At 47.6% G+C, this 18,552-nt stretch overlaps 1 protein-coding gene across 3 annotated transcripts in view; it reads right to left on the bottom strand.

Annotated features, from left to right (window-relative positions):
• The window catches only part of SPAG5 (sperm associated antigen 5), a 191,205-nt gene extending 178,335 nt beyond the window's left edge, over positions 1-12,870 (bottom strand). For 2 of the 3 annotated variants that reach the window (XM_077480426.1, XM_077480428.1), the window contains exon 1: positions 12,772-12,870. The gene's annotated coding sequence lies outside the window, so the exon portion shown is untranslated. Of the gene's footprint in view, positions 1-12,754 lie in introns of all 3 variants that reach the window. The other variant, XM_077480427.1, reaches the window with a different exon arrangement.
• Between the last annotated feature and the right edge of the window lie 5,682 nt (positions 12,871-18,552).

Raw genomic sequence — 18,552 nt, 5'->3', positions numbered from 1 at the left:
TGCTTTTTTCTATTACAAGGGATGTTTACATTCCTTGTAATAGGAATAAAAGTGATCCATTTTATTTATTTTTTTAAAAAAAGTGTAAAAATAAATAAAATAAATTAAAATAAATAAGAAAAAATTTTTTTAAAAAAAAAAACACCCCGTTACGACGAGCTTGCGCACAGAAGCGAGCGCATACGTGAGTAGCGCCCGCATATGAAAACGGTGGTCAAACCACATATGTGAGGTATCGCCGCGATCGGTAGAGCGAGAGCAATAATTCTAGCCCTAGACCTCCTCTGTAACGCAAAAAATGCAACCTGTAGAATTTTTTAAATGTCGCTTATGGAGATTTTTGAGGCTAAAAGTTTGACGCCATTCCACGAGCGGGCGCAATTTTGAAGCGTGACATGTTGGGTATCAATTTACTCGGCATACCATTATCTTTCACAGTATAAAAAAAAATTGGGCTAATTTTACTGTTGTCTTATTTTTTTATTCAAAAAAGTGAATTTTTTCCAAAAAAAGTGCGCTTCTAAGACCGCTGCGCAAATACGGTGTGAAAAAAAGTATTTCAATGACCGCCATTTTATTCTCTAGGGTGTTAGAAAAAAAACAATATAAAATGTTTGGGGGTTCTAAGTAATTTTCTAGCAAAAAAAACTGTTTTAAACATGGAAACACCAAGTCCGAAAAAGAGGCCTGGTCCTTAAGTGGTTAAAGAGGAAGTAAACTCTAATGGGTTTACTTCCTCTTTCATTCCCTGCAAAGGCAAAGCATAATGGACTACTATGCATCGCATAGTAGCCCATTATGTGTCACTTACCTGACACAGGAGCCAGCGAGGTCACCGCTGTCCCCTGTAGTCCGGCGCATCCATCTTTTCGGTGGGGTCTCGCAGCTCCGCCGCTGTCATTCGGCGGAGACGCGATGACGTCACTCCCGCGCATGCGAGCTCCATTGTTGGAAATGCCGCGCTCAGTGCGCCTGCGCGCCGCTGTCTACGGCGCATGCGCCGTAGACAGCGGTGTCTGTCTTCGGGCAAATATCTCCTAAACCGTATAGGTTTAGGAGATATTTCTTGGACCTACAGGTAAGCCTTAATCTAGGCTTACCTGTAGGTCAAAGTGGTTTGTAAGGGTTTACAACCACTTTAATGGTGCTTAAATCCAATTTCTGGTCTGGATCCGGGATATAGAATAGGAGCGCGGACGCCATCCTTTCTTCTCACACATGGAGATGTAGGCCTTCCAGGTACGATGATATATCTTCTGAGAAGATGATTTCATGCTCTCAACATAGTTGGAATCACAGAGTCCGAAAGGTCCCGGTTCCTCAACACCTGGCTCTCAATAGCCATGCCGTTAAAACCAGCGACGGTAAAACAGGATGGAGAATCAGACCTCGAGACCGCAGGTCCTCTCGTAACGGCAGTCGCCAGGGGGCAATGTCTGCGTAGCAGGGACACTGGGGCAATCAGTATTACTGGAATCCCCTCTGCCTCCACTCTGCGGAGAAGACGTGGTAACAGTTTTAGCAGAGGAAAGGCATAGATCAGCTGGTACTAACCCCACAGAGCCACCAGCGCACCTGCCCAAGGATCTCTTATTCTGGATACGAATCTCTGCACCTTTCGATTGAGACGGGAGTCCAGTAGATCCACGCCTGGAGTGCCCGATCGCAGGCACAGTAGCCTGAACAGCTCCGGATACAACACCCATTCTCCTGGGTCCAGCATCTGGCAATTTAGGTAGTCCGCCTGCCAGTTCTCCACTCCTGGGATGTAAATGGCCGATAGAGCCGGTACATGTCGCTCTGCCCACTGAAGGATGTGAGCGACCTCCCGTGCGGCGGCTGAGCTGCTTGTTCCTCCTTGATGATTGACATATGCCACCGCCGTGGTGTTGTCTGACTGGATCCTGATCGGACGCCCTCAAAGTCTTATCGACCATGTAGAGAGACATAGCCTGATTGCTCGCAGCTCGAGCACATTGATCGGCAACTTGGATTCCTCTTCCGACCAAAGGCCCTGGGTCGACTGAACTCCCATTACTCCACCCCAGCCGGTTAGGATGGCGTCCGTTGTGATCACTGTCCAATTCAGAGGTAGGAACCGACTTCCCGGACCATAGTGCCGGGGATATCAGCCACCAGAGCAGGGAGTCCCTGACTGACTGGCTCACCTGAATCTACCGATCCAAGGATATTGGAGATTTGTGCCATTTTGTCAAGATCTTCTTCTGCAAGACTCTGGTGTGAAACTGGGCATACTGTACTGCCTCGAAGGAGGCCACCATGAATCCCTGGACTCGCATGCAGAAGAGTAGCTACGACCACCTGCGGTTCATCAGCAGTTTTACCACGGCTCTGAGAGTCTGCAGCTTGTCTGAAGGGAGAAAAACCTCTCGCTTCCATGGAGTCCAGCAGTAAGCCTAGGTACTCCAAGTGCTGAGTCGGTACGATCACCGACTTTTTTTAGGTTCAACAGCCATCCAAATTCCTGCAGGGTCTTCATTGTGATCAGCACATCCTCCTCTAATTCTGAGGTGGATGATGCTCTCAGGAGGAGATCATCTAGGTAACCAACGATCGCAATCCCGCGTTGTCGCAGCAACGCCAAAACAGGAGCCAATACCTTGGTAAAGAATCAGGGGCTGATGCCAAGCCAAAAAGGGAGAGCTACAACTGGTAGTGGGCTTCCCCAACTGCAAGTCGCAGAAACTTCTGATGCCGAAGGCATATGGGTATGTGCAGGTACACATCCTGGATGTCCAAAGACGCCAGGAAGTCTCCTTAATGGAGTGCAGAGACTACTGAGCGAACTGATTCCATTCTGAACCTCTATACTTTTACAAAGTAATTGAGGGCTTTCAGGTTCAAGATTGGACATACCCCTTCCTTTTTGGGGACAACAGATTGGAGTAGGACCCCTGGAACCTTTCCAGCTCCATAACTGGTACCATCACCCCGCAACTCAGCAGGTCCCTTACTGCACAATTAGGGCCTCCCGGCAAGCCGGGAGTACAGGTATGCCGGAGGGGAAGAATCTGTTTGGTGGCCAAGAGAGAAACTATCTTGTAAAATCAGATCGCAGACCCATTGGGCGGACAGCCAAGAGGCCCACCGGGCTGCAAACTCCCGAAGGAGAGCCTCACCCATGTTGCGGGCGGGGGCAAACCTTCATGCGGTAGCACTTTTGCTCGCAGGCCTGCGGTTCCAGGGAAGCTTTTGTCCTTCAAAGGTCGTCCTGTCGGGCTGGGGACATTTAGCCAAAGTCCCAGGCAGACGAAAAAGCCGCTTGTGAGCGGAAAATGAGGGCCCTTGCCTACGGCGTGGCTACTTAGCCTTCCTGGCCTGTGGGAGTAGGGTACTCTTAACACCTGTGCCATATTTAATAATGTCATCCAATGAGGCTCCAGAGAGCTGCTCACCAAGGAGTGGTGGATCCGTCAGGGCTTTCTTAGATGCCTGGTCAGCCGACCAGCATTTTAGCCAAATCAGGCGCCTCAGCACCACTGCTGACACTAACAGAGGGAGGGTATCCAGGGCTGGCATCACAAACGTACTTAAGGCCTTGCACCAACTGGTGTGCTAGTTCCACGCAGACAGGGGAAGCCTGTTGCTCCCCCAATTCGCAGTGCAAAAGTTTTGCCCACTCAGCAAGTGTCTGTGACACAAGTGCGGATGCCAGTACTGGTCGCATTGCTGACCCCACAACCGTAAACAAGGAACGAGCCACTGCCTCGGCCTTCCTGTCCGTGGTGTCCTTAAAGGCAGGAGTCCCCTCTACCGGCATCGTGGTTACTTTGTTTAACCTGGATACTGGGGAGTCCACGACCGGAGGAGCCGACCACTTTTTGAGAAGGCTCTCCCTCAAAGGGATAACACACCGCCATACTTTTTGGGACCGAAAAGGTCTGTTGCGAACTACCCCATTCCTTGTATATGAACTTATCTAAATAAGTCAGATACGGAAACACCCTAGGTGTACGGGCTGGCTTATGGGACCCAAAAGGGACCACTACATCAGCAATGGGATCTGCTGTATCCTGTATTTTCAGGGTATCACGCACAGCTGTGATAAGTGCTCCAACAAGTGCTGTATCGCGCACGGACCCGGACTCATCCTCAATGTCTGATCGGTCCTGGTCAGCCTCATCTGAAACGAAAAATCAGGGGTCACCAGCCTCAGTGGGGCCCGAGTCTGTATCAGAGCTCTCCCCAGAGGACGGGGGGGGGGGGGGTGCTTTTTACCACCTTTGCACCTGCACACCCCCTCCATCTTGGCAACGAAGGTGTTAAGAACCGCGGACAAAGCGTCCAGGGGCACTGCACTGTCTGCAGGCGAACCGGTTGCAATTGCCTGGATTTCGGGGAAAGAAAAAACAGTTTCTGAAGCCATGCTGATCCTGCCCTGTCTGCCACCTCTTGGGGACAGTGATGGTCCCACCCTAACTGCTGCAGGCTGAGGGGCCCACACCGCAGGACTCACCACCCTGACTGAGTTCTGCCCTGCCCAGCTAGGTGTGCTGTGTCCTGTGTCAGCTAACCCAAATGCTTGTGAGAGAAAACCGTGCTGTGCTGAGCCCCAGAGGACAGCGCTGAGCATGAAAAATGTGTTCAGGCTTCAACAAAATGGCCGCTGAACTACAGTAAAATGGAGTCTGAACATGCTACTCCCTGGCCACACCAAAAATGGCCGCAGAGCACTGTATGCAATGAGACAGTGAAAACAGGCAGAGGAAACGGTGTTAAACAGCGCTACAGCGATCAGCAGACACAGCCTCCAGACACCCAGGGGAGAGACCTACAGACATTCAGGGAACAGCTACCCTGTGCAGCCCCCTCCCCAGGTGAGAGCCCGCTCCTGGGGGCCCCCCTCAATGGCACACACACCGCTCAACAGCTCATGCAGCATCCCCCAAGGGGGGGGGATAGGGAGAGAAGAGAGGGAGATGAGGGACCCCCAAATCGACCTCCCAGGGAATGTCCAGCTGCTCAGCCCCAACGAGGCAGGGAGAGCTGTACTTACCAGTCCTGACGAGCTGGGGAACATTCCATCACAGACCCACTCTCCGATCAGTACAGGATGGCTGCTGGCCAAGACATCAGTAGCCCGGTGATGTGTGCCCCGGAGCATTACGCCCACCGGCCGCACCTGGAGCTGGGGGGCATGTCGTGGCCGACCCAGCGCAGAGCTCTGGTCTGCACACGCTCACTGGCCAGGCTGAGGAGACTACAAGGATAAGGGTATCCAGCCTGTCACCCAGCTGGCTGTTGATAGATCACAGGATCTTAATCTTGCGCAAAAGGCAAACTTCTGCAGAAAAAAAATGCACGGACCGATGGGCCTGCAAGGTTCCCAAGTCCTTCTTCACTAGGCAGAAAAAAAAACTGGAGGCTGCAGGAGGCAGGCTGGGGGGTTGTTACCTAAGGGACTGCCCCTTAGGCAGAACTAGAAAGTTCTGGTTTTGTTGTACTTGTTAACATGTTCTGCCTAGTCCTCTCCTGAATGTGGCATAACAACCCGATGGTCTAAGAAAGGAGCTGCGTCAGTCGGCTAACTTATGAAAACGTTTTCTGCCCTAGGATGAAGTCTCCAATATGACACATAGGATACCTGGGTCTCTCTTGTGCTCCCAGCCCCAGCAGTCACAGTGTTACAGGTATGACACCCCTGGCCATGAGGGGGGGTTGCTTACCTGAGGGGTCTGAGCTGAATCTCCTTGTTGTCCACCACAGCGACCACAGTGTTAATCGGCTCTTTCTAATCGACATGCAGCCCGCCGCTCATGGGGAACCTAGAGTAGAGCCAGGCCTCCTTCTGGGCTGGTGACTGGTGTACTTGTTCTGGCTGGCTTTGCACCCCCTCAGTATGGGTGCCCAGGCATACATCATCCAGAAGTGTGTGTCATGATCACCAGCAGCAGCTTATTGAACTTGTCATCCATGCTGGGCTTCCAGCTATCAGCACAGATGTTAACAGCCCAGTGTGAGCAGGTCGGTGTAGGAATGCTCGGACATGCAGGCTACAGATGTACGAACTTCCGGCGGGACGTTTCACGAACCGCGGACGCGGCCAAAAGTTTGCGAACCGCAAAGTTCGCAGCGGGCCCCATTGACTTCAATGGCAGGTGAACTTTAAAAACCTACAGGTCATATTTTCAGCCACAAAATACTTACTAGCTGTGCACACAGTCCCACCACATGGCCACTGACATGACACATGTATGAAGTGAATCTGGGATCGACAACTACAAGCATTCTTTATCTGTGAAATTTTGACAATTTAGAACTTAGGAGCGCATGAAGGCAATGGAGGAGAGGAAAGGTCAGGGTGGGCTATGAAGAGGGTGCAGGAGATGATCAAAAGCACCGACACCAGCACCGCAATAGAGAGCACCAACACTGATAAAAACAACTCGCTGCTGGGCCCCAAAAATATGACAATATATCAACCTCTTCAAACAGGAGGGTACGGGCATATAGTACGGTGTGCTTTTTTTGTACAAGGAAGTGAGCCAAATGTAGAAAAAAGGTCTGTGTTGCTGATTAAATAAATCGTTTATAGAGATATACATGGTCTACTGGTCACATGTGTTGAATTCCTCCGAGATCCATGCCTCATTCATTTTTATAAAGGTGAGGTAGTTAACACTGTCGTGAACTAGGCCAGGGCGCGTATCAGTCACAATCCCCCCTGCATGCGCTGGACGTCCTTTCGGACAGAACACTGGACGAGGGGCAAGCCAACAGTTCGATTGCAAATTGGGCAAGCTCTGGCCAGAGGTCAAGCCTGCCCACCCAGTAGTCCAGAGGTTCATCACTCCTCAGAGCGTCCACATCGGCCGTTAACCCGATGTAGTCGGACACCTGTCGGTCTAGGCGTTCCCTGATGCTGGATCCGGATGAGACCTGTCGATGGGTCAGCTGAAAGAATGACCTCATATCAGAAGTCACCAACACATCTTCAAACCGGCCTCTTCTTGCAGGCGCTCTTGGATTGGTACCCGCAACTCCTTCTCTGGGAGTGGGAATTGCTCCTCTGCCAGCGCACACAAAAGCAGAATGCAGCATTTCTCAAAGCAAGGCCTGAAAGTGCGCCATTCTGACAGCCCTCTGTGACGGTGGTAACATTTCCACCATTTTGTGTTTGTACCGGGGGTCTAAGTACGTTGCCACCCAGTACTGGTCCTTGACCCTTATGCTTTTTATACGGGGGTCCCTATTAAAACACTGGAGCATGAAGGCCCCCCATTTGCACTAAACTGGAAGCGGTGTGATGGCCTGGCTCTTGCTCATCATCCAAAATAATGTCGTCCTCTTCATTCTCCTCTCCCCATCCACACACAACAACAGGGATCCCAGAAAGGTTTAAAGCATGCTCTTTTTTCTCCTCCTCATCCGCCCTGGCACCATCCTCCTCTGACTCCTCTTCACACTCCTGTTGTTGATTTGTCTCAGATAGAGTAGCCCCTCCTGGGAATACACCCAGCATTGCGACTTCCTCATCTTCCCGCTCCTGCTCCTCCACGGCTTGATCAATGACATGACACAATGCACACTCCATAAAGAAGGCATAAGGTACCATGTCAGTGATGGCGCCATGGCTGCGACTGACCAGTTTGGTGATCTCATCAAATGGCCGCAGAAGTCTGCATGCCACTGACACTGTGTGCCAGAGATGCTTTCACTTGCCGCTGAACATGGCCATGTAGCTCTGGGATGCCCTTCTGTGAGACATACTTCCTTCCTGGGACCTTCCTTTGTGGTGTTCCAATGGCCACAAATTTTCGAAAGGCCTCCGAGTCCACCAGTTTATATGGCAGTAGTTGGCGGGCTATCAGCTCTGACAAGCCAGCCATCAACCGTTGGGCAAGAGGGTTATCCGGCGTCATTTTTTTACGCTCCAACATTTGGCCCACGAAAGCCTGCCTTTTTGCAGAAAAACGTGAGGATGGCGTGATGGAAGGTGGAATGGAGGACAATTGTGAGGAGAGAGGAGAAGGAGAAGTAGAAGACGAGGCTGGACGGTAAGTGCCTGGAGTGTGGCTTTGTGTGTTCCGTTGATCCCACTGGGCTCAGTGATGGCAGCCCATGTGCCTTCTTAAGGCGGTCGTCCCTAGGTGAGTGTTGGGCTTACCGCGACTAATGCGTTGACTGCAAAGATTGCAGATGGCAACACTATTGTCAGCAGCAGACACGTTAAAAAAAGCACACACTGCGGAGCCATGTGCCGGCGTCCTGGGAGCGTCAGATGTGACCGTACATGGTTGATGCCTCGCTCCTGATACATTCGCAGACTGCTTTGTCCCTCCTGTGCAAACTAAGTTCTTCCTGCTTCTCCTCCCTATCTGCTGGTCCATATCTCCCTCTGAACTCCCCTCCTCTTCCTCTCTTGTGGGCACCCACGTGACATCACTAGACACGTCATCATCAACGTCACCTTCCCCACCGCTATAATTAGAGATGTCGAAATAGGCAGCAACAGCGGGGACCTACCTCCTCCTTGGGCTAATCTGGGTACTGTCGTCAGATTCCTGTGTGGCAGTTGTTGCTACCTCCTCTTCCTGATCCAATGCCAAGAGTGGCTGCGCATCGGAAATGTCTTGATATGGATCGGAAAATAATTCCTGTGACTCAATCGGAAGGTATATGATGGTGGTGGTGTTGGTGGTAGTGTCTTTGGGGGTGCACATAGAGAGTGAAGAAGAGGGTGCAGATCGAGAGGCTGAGGCGGGTGCAGAAGAGTAAGGCTGAGTGAGCCACTCAACCAAGTCTGGTGCGTCTTTTGACGTAATCGCAGGCACCTTCGGCAATTTGCCACTTTGGCTCAAGCCTGTTGCCATTGCCCTACCCCTACAACCCCTGCAGAAGGGCTTGCCTCTTCCTCTGCCTGTCATTTTTTAAATGACCCTGTGACAAAAGTCTCAAGAGAAGTGCAGTATGTATGTGGAAGAAGGTATATAACACCCCACTTCAATCTGTCGTTTTTGGGGGCCACTGGTCTATCACACCAGTTATAATACTTTTTTTTTTTAATTGCGTTTGTCACTCTTTGTAGTATCGCTGCAGAACCGCTCAGCAGTCACAATGCTGCACAGTAGAAATGCATTATACTATGCTTTCTATATGTGCAAGTATTTTATACATGTATTACACACCTATATACTGCACACCAAATAGTACACCTATACCAGTCCTTAAAAGGACCTTTGTGGACCTAGTAGCTAGTGATTTGCAGACTGTCCCTCAGTCCCTACACTGATTAAGGACTGCTGCAGAATAGGGCAGTAATCTGCAGCACAGCCCTGCACCAGCACCCTATATATTGTACGCCTATACCAGTCCTTACCAGGACCTTTGTGGACCTAGTAGCTAGTGATTTGCAGACTGTCCCTCAGTCCCTACACTGATAAAAGACAGCTGCAGAATCGGGCAGCAGTCAAGTATAATATTCTTTCTATATTTGGAAGAAAGTATATTATACGTGTACAACCCTATATACTGTACACCTATACCAGTCCTTAAAAGGACCTTTGTGGACCTAATAGTAATAGCTAGTGATTAAACTGACTGTGCCTGCTCCACACAGCGTCCTGTCCCTACAATGACAAAAAACAGCTGCAGAATGAGTCAGCAGTGCACTCAGCAATCACCAGCACAGCAGTGCACCAGAACCCTATATACTGTACACCTATACCAGTCCTTAAAAAGGACCTTTGTAGACCGAATAGTAATAGCTAGCGATTAAACTGACTGTCCCTGCTGCACACAGCGTCCTGTCCCTACACTGACAAAAGACAGGCTGCTGCAATCACCAGCACAGCAGTGCACTGAACCCTATATATACACTGTACTACACCTATACCAGTCCTTAAAAAGGACCTTTGTGGACCTAATAGCTAGCGATTTGTGTCACTACAGTCTCTCCCTGCTCCACACAGCGTCCTGTCCCTAAACTGACATAAGACAGAATGTAAAAAGGCCGCCAGATCAGGTCTATTTATAAGGTAGGGGGAATGTCCAATTGTCGACGTGCTGAAATGTCTCAATTGGCTGTCCTGTATACCCCATGATGGATGTGTCATCATGGGTCAAAGTTCTTTCACACTGTAAACACATATGTCCGCCGGACAAATAGTGGCAATAGTCCTCAGATCGGGCAAATCTCGAACACGCAAAATTCGCCGCAAGCCGACCGCCGGGCGAACAGTTCGGCCATCCCTAATGTAGGCCCACCTAAGGCCGATCCGGACCTGCCTTGCAAAATCTGGGATTGTGGTGCGGGCACCTGGGTACCCACTTTTAGCAGTGCTGACAGTGAATGGCCATGTACTCCAGTAATTAATAAAAAAAATGTATGAGCTAATTCACACTAGTGTTGCTCTCTGAGGAGCAGTCAGCATCTGGATCGCTCATTAGACAACATATCACAGGCAGTAATGAGGTGTTACATTGCCTCCTCACCACCTAGTCTAACCACTTAAACACACTCTAGCAGTAGGATGGTTTGTGTTCAGCAGACAACTTTAACCACTTGAGCTTTGAAAGGTTTTACCTCCTTCATGACCAGGCCATTTTTTTGTGATACGGCACTGTGCTATTTTACCTGACAAATGTGTGGTTGTGTGACGCTGTACTCAAAATTTTCTGTCCTATTTTTGACACAAATAAAGGTTTCTTTTGGTGGTATTTAATCATCGCTGCATTTTTTTATTTTTTGCGCTCTAAACAAAAAGACCAAAAATTTTGATTTTTTTTTTACTTTCTGCTATAAAACATATCCAGGAAAAAAAAAAAAAAAAAAAAAAAAAGGATAAACACACAAACGAACGCCTTCATACATTTAGGCCAACATGTATCGTGCTACATATTTTTGGTTAAAAAATAAATAAATAAATCCCAATAAGCATATAATGATTAAATGATTACTGGTTTGCACAAATGTTAGTGTCTACAAACTATGGGATATTATTTTTTTTTTTTACTAGTAATGGTGGAGATCAGCGACTTGTAGTGGGACTTCAATATTGCAGCATACAAATCGGACACTAACTTACACTATTTGAGGACCAGTGCTAAAAAAAAAAAAAAATGCACTGCGACTGTGCTAATCACACTGGCTGGGAAGGGATTAAAATCAGGGGCGATCAAAGGGTCAACTGTGTGCCTAGGTTGTTTTTACTCACTGCGGGAAGTGCTCTGACTAGGGGGAAGTCAGAGATCCATGTTCCTACTTAGAAGAAACACAGGATCAACGCCTTCCCTTCTGACAGAACGATAATCTGCCTCGTTTATATAGGCAGAAGTCTGTTGATCTGCCTGTGCCCTGAGTAATTGGCAGGTGCCAGCGGACATGGAGTCTGCAGTACCCGCTGCTGGGCTCCTGCTGTGTGTGATCACAGTGGGAGCCCAGTAGTGTCAGATCACATACTAGGCATTTGATCTGGCACAGAGCAGCTGGCACTGCTGCAGTAAAATGTATGGTGGGTGATCCACAACCGTTTAACCACTTCCCGGCCTATAGCAGAATCACGGCCAGGTGGTGGTTTCATTATCCTGACTGGACCTCATAGGACGTCCAGCAGGATAAGCCGCAGGTGTCAATTGGTGTCACTCTGACACACCGCAACTCTGATCTAGGTAAAGAGCTTCTAACGAAGGCTCTTTACCACGTGATCAGCTGCGACCAATTACAGCCTGTAACCAGGAAATCCCAGTAAACGACTTTCCTCGGTTGGCGCTGACAGGGAGAGCAGATCGTGGGTCCCTTGTCAGATTGCGGGGGGGGGGGGGGGGGGATCTGCGCTGATTAACAGTGCATTGATTATCAGCTCAGACCCCAGAGATGCCCATCACATTTGCCAATCAGTGCCCATCAGTTTCCAGTCAGTGCTCTTCCGTAAAGGCTGTCAGTACCATATATCAGTGCTGCCCTATCAGTGCCCGTCAGTGAAGGCGAAAACCTTTTTTAACAGAAAGAGGAAAAACTGGCAGTTGTTTTAGCAAACAAAAACCCCAGAGGTGATCAAATACCACCAAAAGAAAGCTCTATTTGTGGGGGGGATGATAAAAATTTAGATAGAGTACAGTGTCGCATGACCACGAAATTGTCAAAGTGTGACAGTACTGAAACCTGAAAATTGTCCTGGGCAGGAAGGGGGGGGGGGGGCAGTGCCCTGTATTGAAAGTGGTTAAACGCTGAACAGTGTGGATAATTGAAAAAGCATTGTGTTCATGGCATATGTTCACTGCAAAATTGTTGATGCGAAAGTATTGCATTTGCAGCATAAGGGGGAGTGGTTGGGAGGCGGTAAAAACACATGGCATTTTTTTTATCACACCAAACACAAGTGGAAAGGAGACCTAAAAGGATCAGCACAGCAAGACAATCATGATTGTGGAAAATCATCACAATGGTGATCATACAGGTGTTGTGGGCTGGTTCATCGTGTGCATGGCTTGGGGGGGGGGGTGTGACCGCCAGCAGGGCTGTGATTAGAGTCCACACAGAAATCATAATATAAAGTTCTCTCTCTGCTAGCGCTTCCTGGGGCCCCGAAAAGATGAAAGCACGGCCCCCCCCTAAAGATGATAGCACGGGGCCCTAAAGATTAATGGGCAGGGAAGGGTGTCGCGGGGAAGCACGCTTTCATTACTCATACAGTGGCCGGGCCCCTCCTGTTATGTCCGAGGTACCCCCTTATCGGCGGCTCTGCTCGGAGCACTGACAGACACACCTCATGCAATCTCCCGGCCTTTTTACCTCACAATATTCCTCACCTCAGCTCTCCGTGCTGCCCAAGCGCCTCCAATTCAAATGACACTCGCAGATTACGATTGGCTGCGGAAAAGCAAATCGTAAGCTGGACCCTTCTCTGCGTTCCACGCCTCCTTACCGATTTACCAATAGTACGGCACGTTAGGCGCCTACGTATTTTCTCCGTCTGAACATTACGTCAGGGGGTGGTGACACCGGGGCCATGTGACTTCATGTTTTGACAGCAGGGTTGGTAGATGTGAATCTGTGATACTGGTCATTGTTCTATTGATCTGCACTGGTCGTCATTGTTCTATTGCATGCGCCCATGTGACTGTGACCACCTTCCAATGATAGAGCAGTGTATGTAGATTGGTAACAAGTATTAGTTTGTATAGCTCTGATTATCTGTGCTCTGCTTGTAAAGTTTGCCAGTAAAAAAAAACATGGTTGTGATACTTGGCTTGGTACTACTGTGCATACACATTTCCAGGATCAGAGCCAGCCAAGACCATCTGAGTGCCTGCTACAGTGTGTTTGGGAGGCGTTGGCACTGGGGAGGCGTGGCGGAGATGGTGCCCAAGCGTGTCGTGTGATGTCATTGTGCAAGGGAGCTGAGCAGAGCGGACAGAGCCTTGTGTGTGGGATGGCAGCAAGGCAAGCAGGTGGTGGGACTGGCAGTGCTGTCTGGACTGCAGGTACCACCTGGCATTGAGAGAGACTGTAACTGTGACTCGGGAGGGGGCATGCCATGTTGGTGAGATGTCATCACCATCTATATTGCTTCACACTGCTGTCAGTGTCATGTGGGAATCAATTTCATGTGTGTGTGTGCCTGCCCATTTCTTGCCCTCCTACCTCCCAACTTTTTGAGATCGGAATGAGGGACACCTATCAGCAAAAGTACGCAGGCATAGGACACACCCCTTGCCACACCCCTTTAAAGGAGAATTGTGCTTTTTTTACCACTACTATTCCTTTATATTGGCTTTTGGAATTCGCAAATACAGCAATTTAGAAATCAGATGAAAGGCTTAGGGCTGAAAAACACTTTTTGATACAAAAAAGTGCATTTTATATACAACTATATAGATCAGACAAAAATGAAGGACAAATGAGGAGGAATGAGGGACATTGCTCCAAATCAGGGACAGTTGGGAGCTATGCCTCCTGAGTCCTGTCCTTGTTACTATAATAAGAAATATGTTTTTTTCCCTTTAAAGAGGAGGTCCAGGCTCCTGCGGAATTTTTTTTTAAAGTCAGCAGCAGCCGTATTGATCAGTAAGGATGAGCTCAGGCGTGTTTGCAAACAGCATGTGCAGAGCCCGCCAGGAAGTCGGCACTGCAGAGAGCTAATCTCAAGCTGTGAGACATTTCCTGATCTCTGCAGTCGCACATCGGGACAATGGGGGTTATTTACGTAAGGAGAATCCACTTTGCACTGCAAGTGCACTTGGAAGTGCAGCCGCTCTAAATCTAAGGGGTAGCTCTGAAATCAGTGGAAACTCTGCTGATTTTACCATCCATTCATCTACAAGCTAAAATGCTGTTTTTTATTTTCCTTGCATGTCCCCCTCGGATCTACAGCGACTTTACTTCCATGCACCCATGTGACTGTGACCACCTTCCAATGATAGAGCAGTGTATGTAGATTGGTAACAAGTATCAGTAAACCCTAGGCCGCGTACACACGGGCGGATTGTCTGTCCAACTTAGTCCGCTGAACCGTGTTTCAGCGGACAATCCGCTCGTGTGTGGGCTTCAGCTGATTTTTTCAGCGGACAGTCTGGCGGACTAAGTCTTTCGGAATTTCCGTAATACAGTCCGTCCAAACTTGGTTTTGTCCGTCCAAACTTGGTTTCAGCGGACAGTCCGCTCGTGTGTAGGCAAGTTGGACGGACTAAGTATGGCGCATGCTCAGAAAGGATTTACACGGCCGAAGGTTGCATTGCAGTGTATTGGACGTCGTTTTTCTAGTCCCGTCGTACGTGCTGTAAACGTCATCGCGCAAGCTTTCAGCGGACTGTCTGTTCATCGTGTGTGGTCAAGTCCGTTCATTCAAAATTTGGACGGACTGTCTGTCGGATTGTCTGACGAACTTAGTTGGCCAGACAATCCGCCCGTGTGTACGCGGCCTAATGAAAAAAAAAAAACACCCTGCAAGATAAAGGCATGAATTACTTACCCGAGAACAAAGCCTCTGCAGCCGTCCTCATCTACCCCCCCCCGGCAAAATCTATCCCGGAGGTTACTTCCTGGTATCGCGGCTCCGGTGCTGTGATTGGCCGGAGCTGCGATGACGTCACTCCCGCGCATGCCCAGGATCCCCCGGGAACGGCACAGTACAACTGAAGCAACGGCACGTACATGCCGTTGCTTCAGTTGGCTTAAGTGCGCATGTGCCACATGATGTCGGCACATGCAAATACAGGGATATCTCCTAAACTGTGCAGGTTTAAGAGATATCCAGTGCAGCTACAGGTAAGCCTAATTATATGCTTGCCTGTAGTTTAAAGTGGTTGTAAAGGGTTTACAACCACTTTAAGCATATATTGATTGGTTTTTGCAAAAGTTATAGCATCCCCAAACTATGGGATAGATTTACATTATTATTTATTTATTTTTTTACTAATAATGGCGGCGATTAGTGACTTATAGCGGAACTGTTATATTGCGGTGGACAAATTGGACACTAAGTGGCAGTTTGGGGAGTGACACTAATACAGTGATCAGTGCTAAAAATATGCACTCTTACTTTACTAATGACACTGGCAGGGAAGGGATCAACATCAGGGGCAATCAAACGGTTAAATGTGTGCCTAGGGAGTGCTTGCTAACTGTGTGGGGGATGCTTGTACTATGGGAAGGCAGAGATCCATGTTCCTGCTTTGTAGGAACACAAGATCATAACTTTCCCTTCTCACAGAACGGCGATCTGCCTTGTTCACATGGGCAGACTGCCATTATGTCTGTATCCCAAACAATCGGCAGGTCCATTGCATCCATCGAACTTGTTGATTGGCTCCCACAGTGGGTTGCCGGCAGTGCAATTGCGTGCCCCAAACCCAGAAGTGCAGAATTATATACAGGTAAGTGATTTTACACAGGAGCGCCGCCTTGCCTCCATATATATATATATATATATATACAGTATACAGTCGGCAAGCATTTCAACACAGCAGATGTTGATCACCGTGTTTTCAAACAGGACAGAGCCCTGCCTATGTAAACAAGGCAAATCCCTGTCCTGCAAAGTAGGGAATACAATCTATTACTTCCCCTTGTAAAAGCACAGCACAAAGTACACATAAACACTGGCTAGGCACTTATTTAAAACAGAGTTCCACCCCCCCCCCCCCCAGCAAAAAATTTAAAGTCAGCAGCTACACATACTGTAGCTGTTGACTTTTAATATTGGGACACTTACCTGTCTTGGAATCCAGCGACGTCTGCACCCCAGCTGAGGTTTCCATCAGCTCTCGGGTGCTGCTGCCACCATTGCCTATAAGGGAAACAGGCAGTGAAGTCTTGGGGCTTATTGGGATTTCTTTTATCAAAAACATGTAGCAGAATACATATTGGCCTAAATTGATAAAGAAATTCATTTTTTTGCATTTTTTTATCGGATATGATTTATAGCGGAATGTAAGAAATGTTTTTTTTTCAAAATTGTCGGCTTCTTTTGTTTATAGCGCAAAAAACAAAAACCACAGAGGTGATCAAATACCACCAAAAGAAAGTTCTATTTGTATGAAAAAAAGGACATACATTTTATTTGGGTACAGTGTCGCACAACCACACAATTGTCAGTTAAATTAATGCAGTGCTGTATTGCAAAAAATGGCCTGGTCATGAAGGGGGGTAAACCTTCCAGAGGGCAAGTGGTTAATCACAGCGCAGCAAGCAATTAAACTTGCTTTCATCTCTGAAGTGCACTCCGTGTTTGGATCGTCCTTCAGAGAGCATTTGACAGGCATTAGGGAGGTGTTCCATTACCTCCTCATCACCTGCTTTAACCATTTCAGCTCCAGAGAACTTTTTTTCATTTATTATTCATTAATTTATGGCACTAAAATTACCTAAACCCCCAGAACATTATATATTTTCTGAAAGCAGTGGCCATGTAGGATAAAACAGTGATAGTTGCAAATTTTTATGTCACATGATAACTGTTTATTAAATGCGAATTTTCAGGAAAAAATATAATAAAATGAATTTTAGTACAAAAACACACAATATAATACCCATTTTTAGTTAAAATATAAAAGATGAAGTTGCATAGAGTAAATAGATAACAAACATTCCATGTCTTAAAATTGCGTGCTTCCACGATATCTCCAAAAACTGTGGTGCACAAAAATCACCATAGTTGACACTTAAAAAGCCTTTACAACTTATAAATTTAGAATTAACTAGTACCCCCTGCGCTACAATTATTGTTCTCACTGTGCTGTTCACAGTGATATGTTACACATGTTTACATATGCGTGCACACCCTGGGCTTGCGTTTGCGCAGGGGCAATGGGGGTTAAGGCAATAAAAAAATAAAAAATTCTATATTTTATTATAATTTTAACTTTATCAAATTTTTTTTTTTCATTTTTTTAAATATATTTTTTTACTTGATTGCTATCACTATTGGTCGTTTTCTACTATTGTGTGCTGCAAAAACACACAACTGTGAATGGGTCCCATCTCCTCCTAAACTTGCATGTAAATTCTTAGATTCTTTATTTTGCATTTTCCTTTAGAGACCAAGCTGCCAAGTAAACATTTCAGTTAGAGAGATTGGGATAAATCGTTTAACAATGATCAGGGGTACTTCTTTTTTTTTATTTTCATAAGGAATACATTTTCCACAAGAAAAAAAAAAACCTGTTGCTGTATCTTCTTTCAGTGTGTTAGCCAAAGAGAATTTAATTTACATTACATTTTTTATTTAAATTTGCCTGTTACTTAAAGTGGTTGTAAAGGCAGAAGTTTATTTTTTTACTTAAAGCGGGGTTCCACCCTAAAGTGGAACTTCCACTCATCGGAACCCTCCCCCCTCCAGTGTTACATTTGGCACCTTTCAGGGGGGAGGGGGGTGCAGATACCTGTCTTAGACAGGTATTTGCACCCACTTCCGGGCATAGACTCCCACGGGAGTCTATGCTGTTTCCTGTCCTGCCACGCTGTCTGCTGGGACACACATGGGTCCCAGAGACAGCGCAGACCATTCTTAGTGCGCTGCGCAACTCGCGCATGCGCAGTAGGGAACCGGGAAGTGAAGCCGCAACGGTTCACTTCCTGATTCCCTCACCCAGAATGGTGGTGGCAGCAGCCGAGACCCGAGCGATCGATCGGTCTCGGCTGCCGACATCACTGGACCCTGGGACAGGTGAGTGTCTATTTATTAAAAGTTAGCAGCTGTAGTATTTATAGCTGCTGGCTTTTAATATTTTTTTTGTAGGTGGAATCCCGCTTTAAGGTAAGAAACCTTCAGCATGCCACATCCCCTCTAAATATACAGTATCTCACAAAAGTGAGTACACCCCTCACATTTTTGTAAATATTTTATTATATCTTTTCATGTGACAACACTGAAGAAATGACACTTTGTTACAATTTAAAGTAGTCAGTGTACAGCTTGTATGACAGTGTAAATTTGCTGTCCCCTCAAAATAACTTGACACACAGTCATTAAGGGGGCATCCATACACTCCCACATCCTAGGCTCCAGGTGACCCACACAGAGGTTTCCCAGTGCCAACTCCCAGACCTCCAAACGGATAGGAGCTCTATAAAATATATATGTATATAGG

The sequence above is a fragment of the Lithobates pipiens genome, unplaced genomic scaffold, assembly GCF_037356315.1.
Source record: "Lithobates pipiens isolate NorthernLeopardFrog02 unplaced genomic scaffold, aLitPip1_a1.2 Scaffold_16, whole genome shotgun sequence".
NCBI classification, from domain to species: domain Eukaryota; kingdom Metazoa; phylum Chordata; class Amphibia; order Anura; family Ranidae; genus Lithobates; species Lithobates pipiens.
Note: the sequence above shows the minus strand (reverse complement) of the source record. Positions and strands in the feature narration are given on the sequence as shown.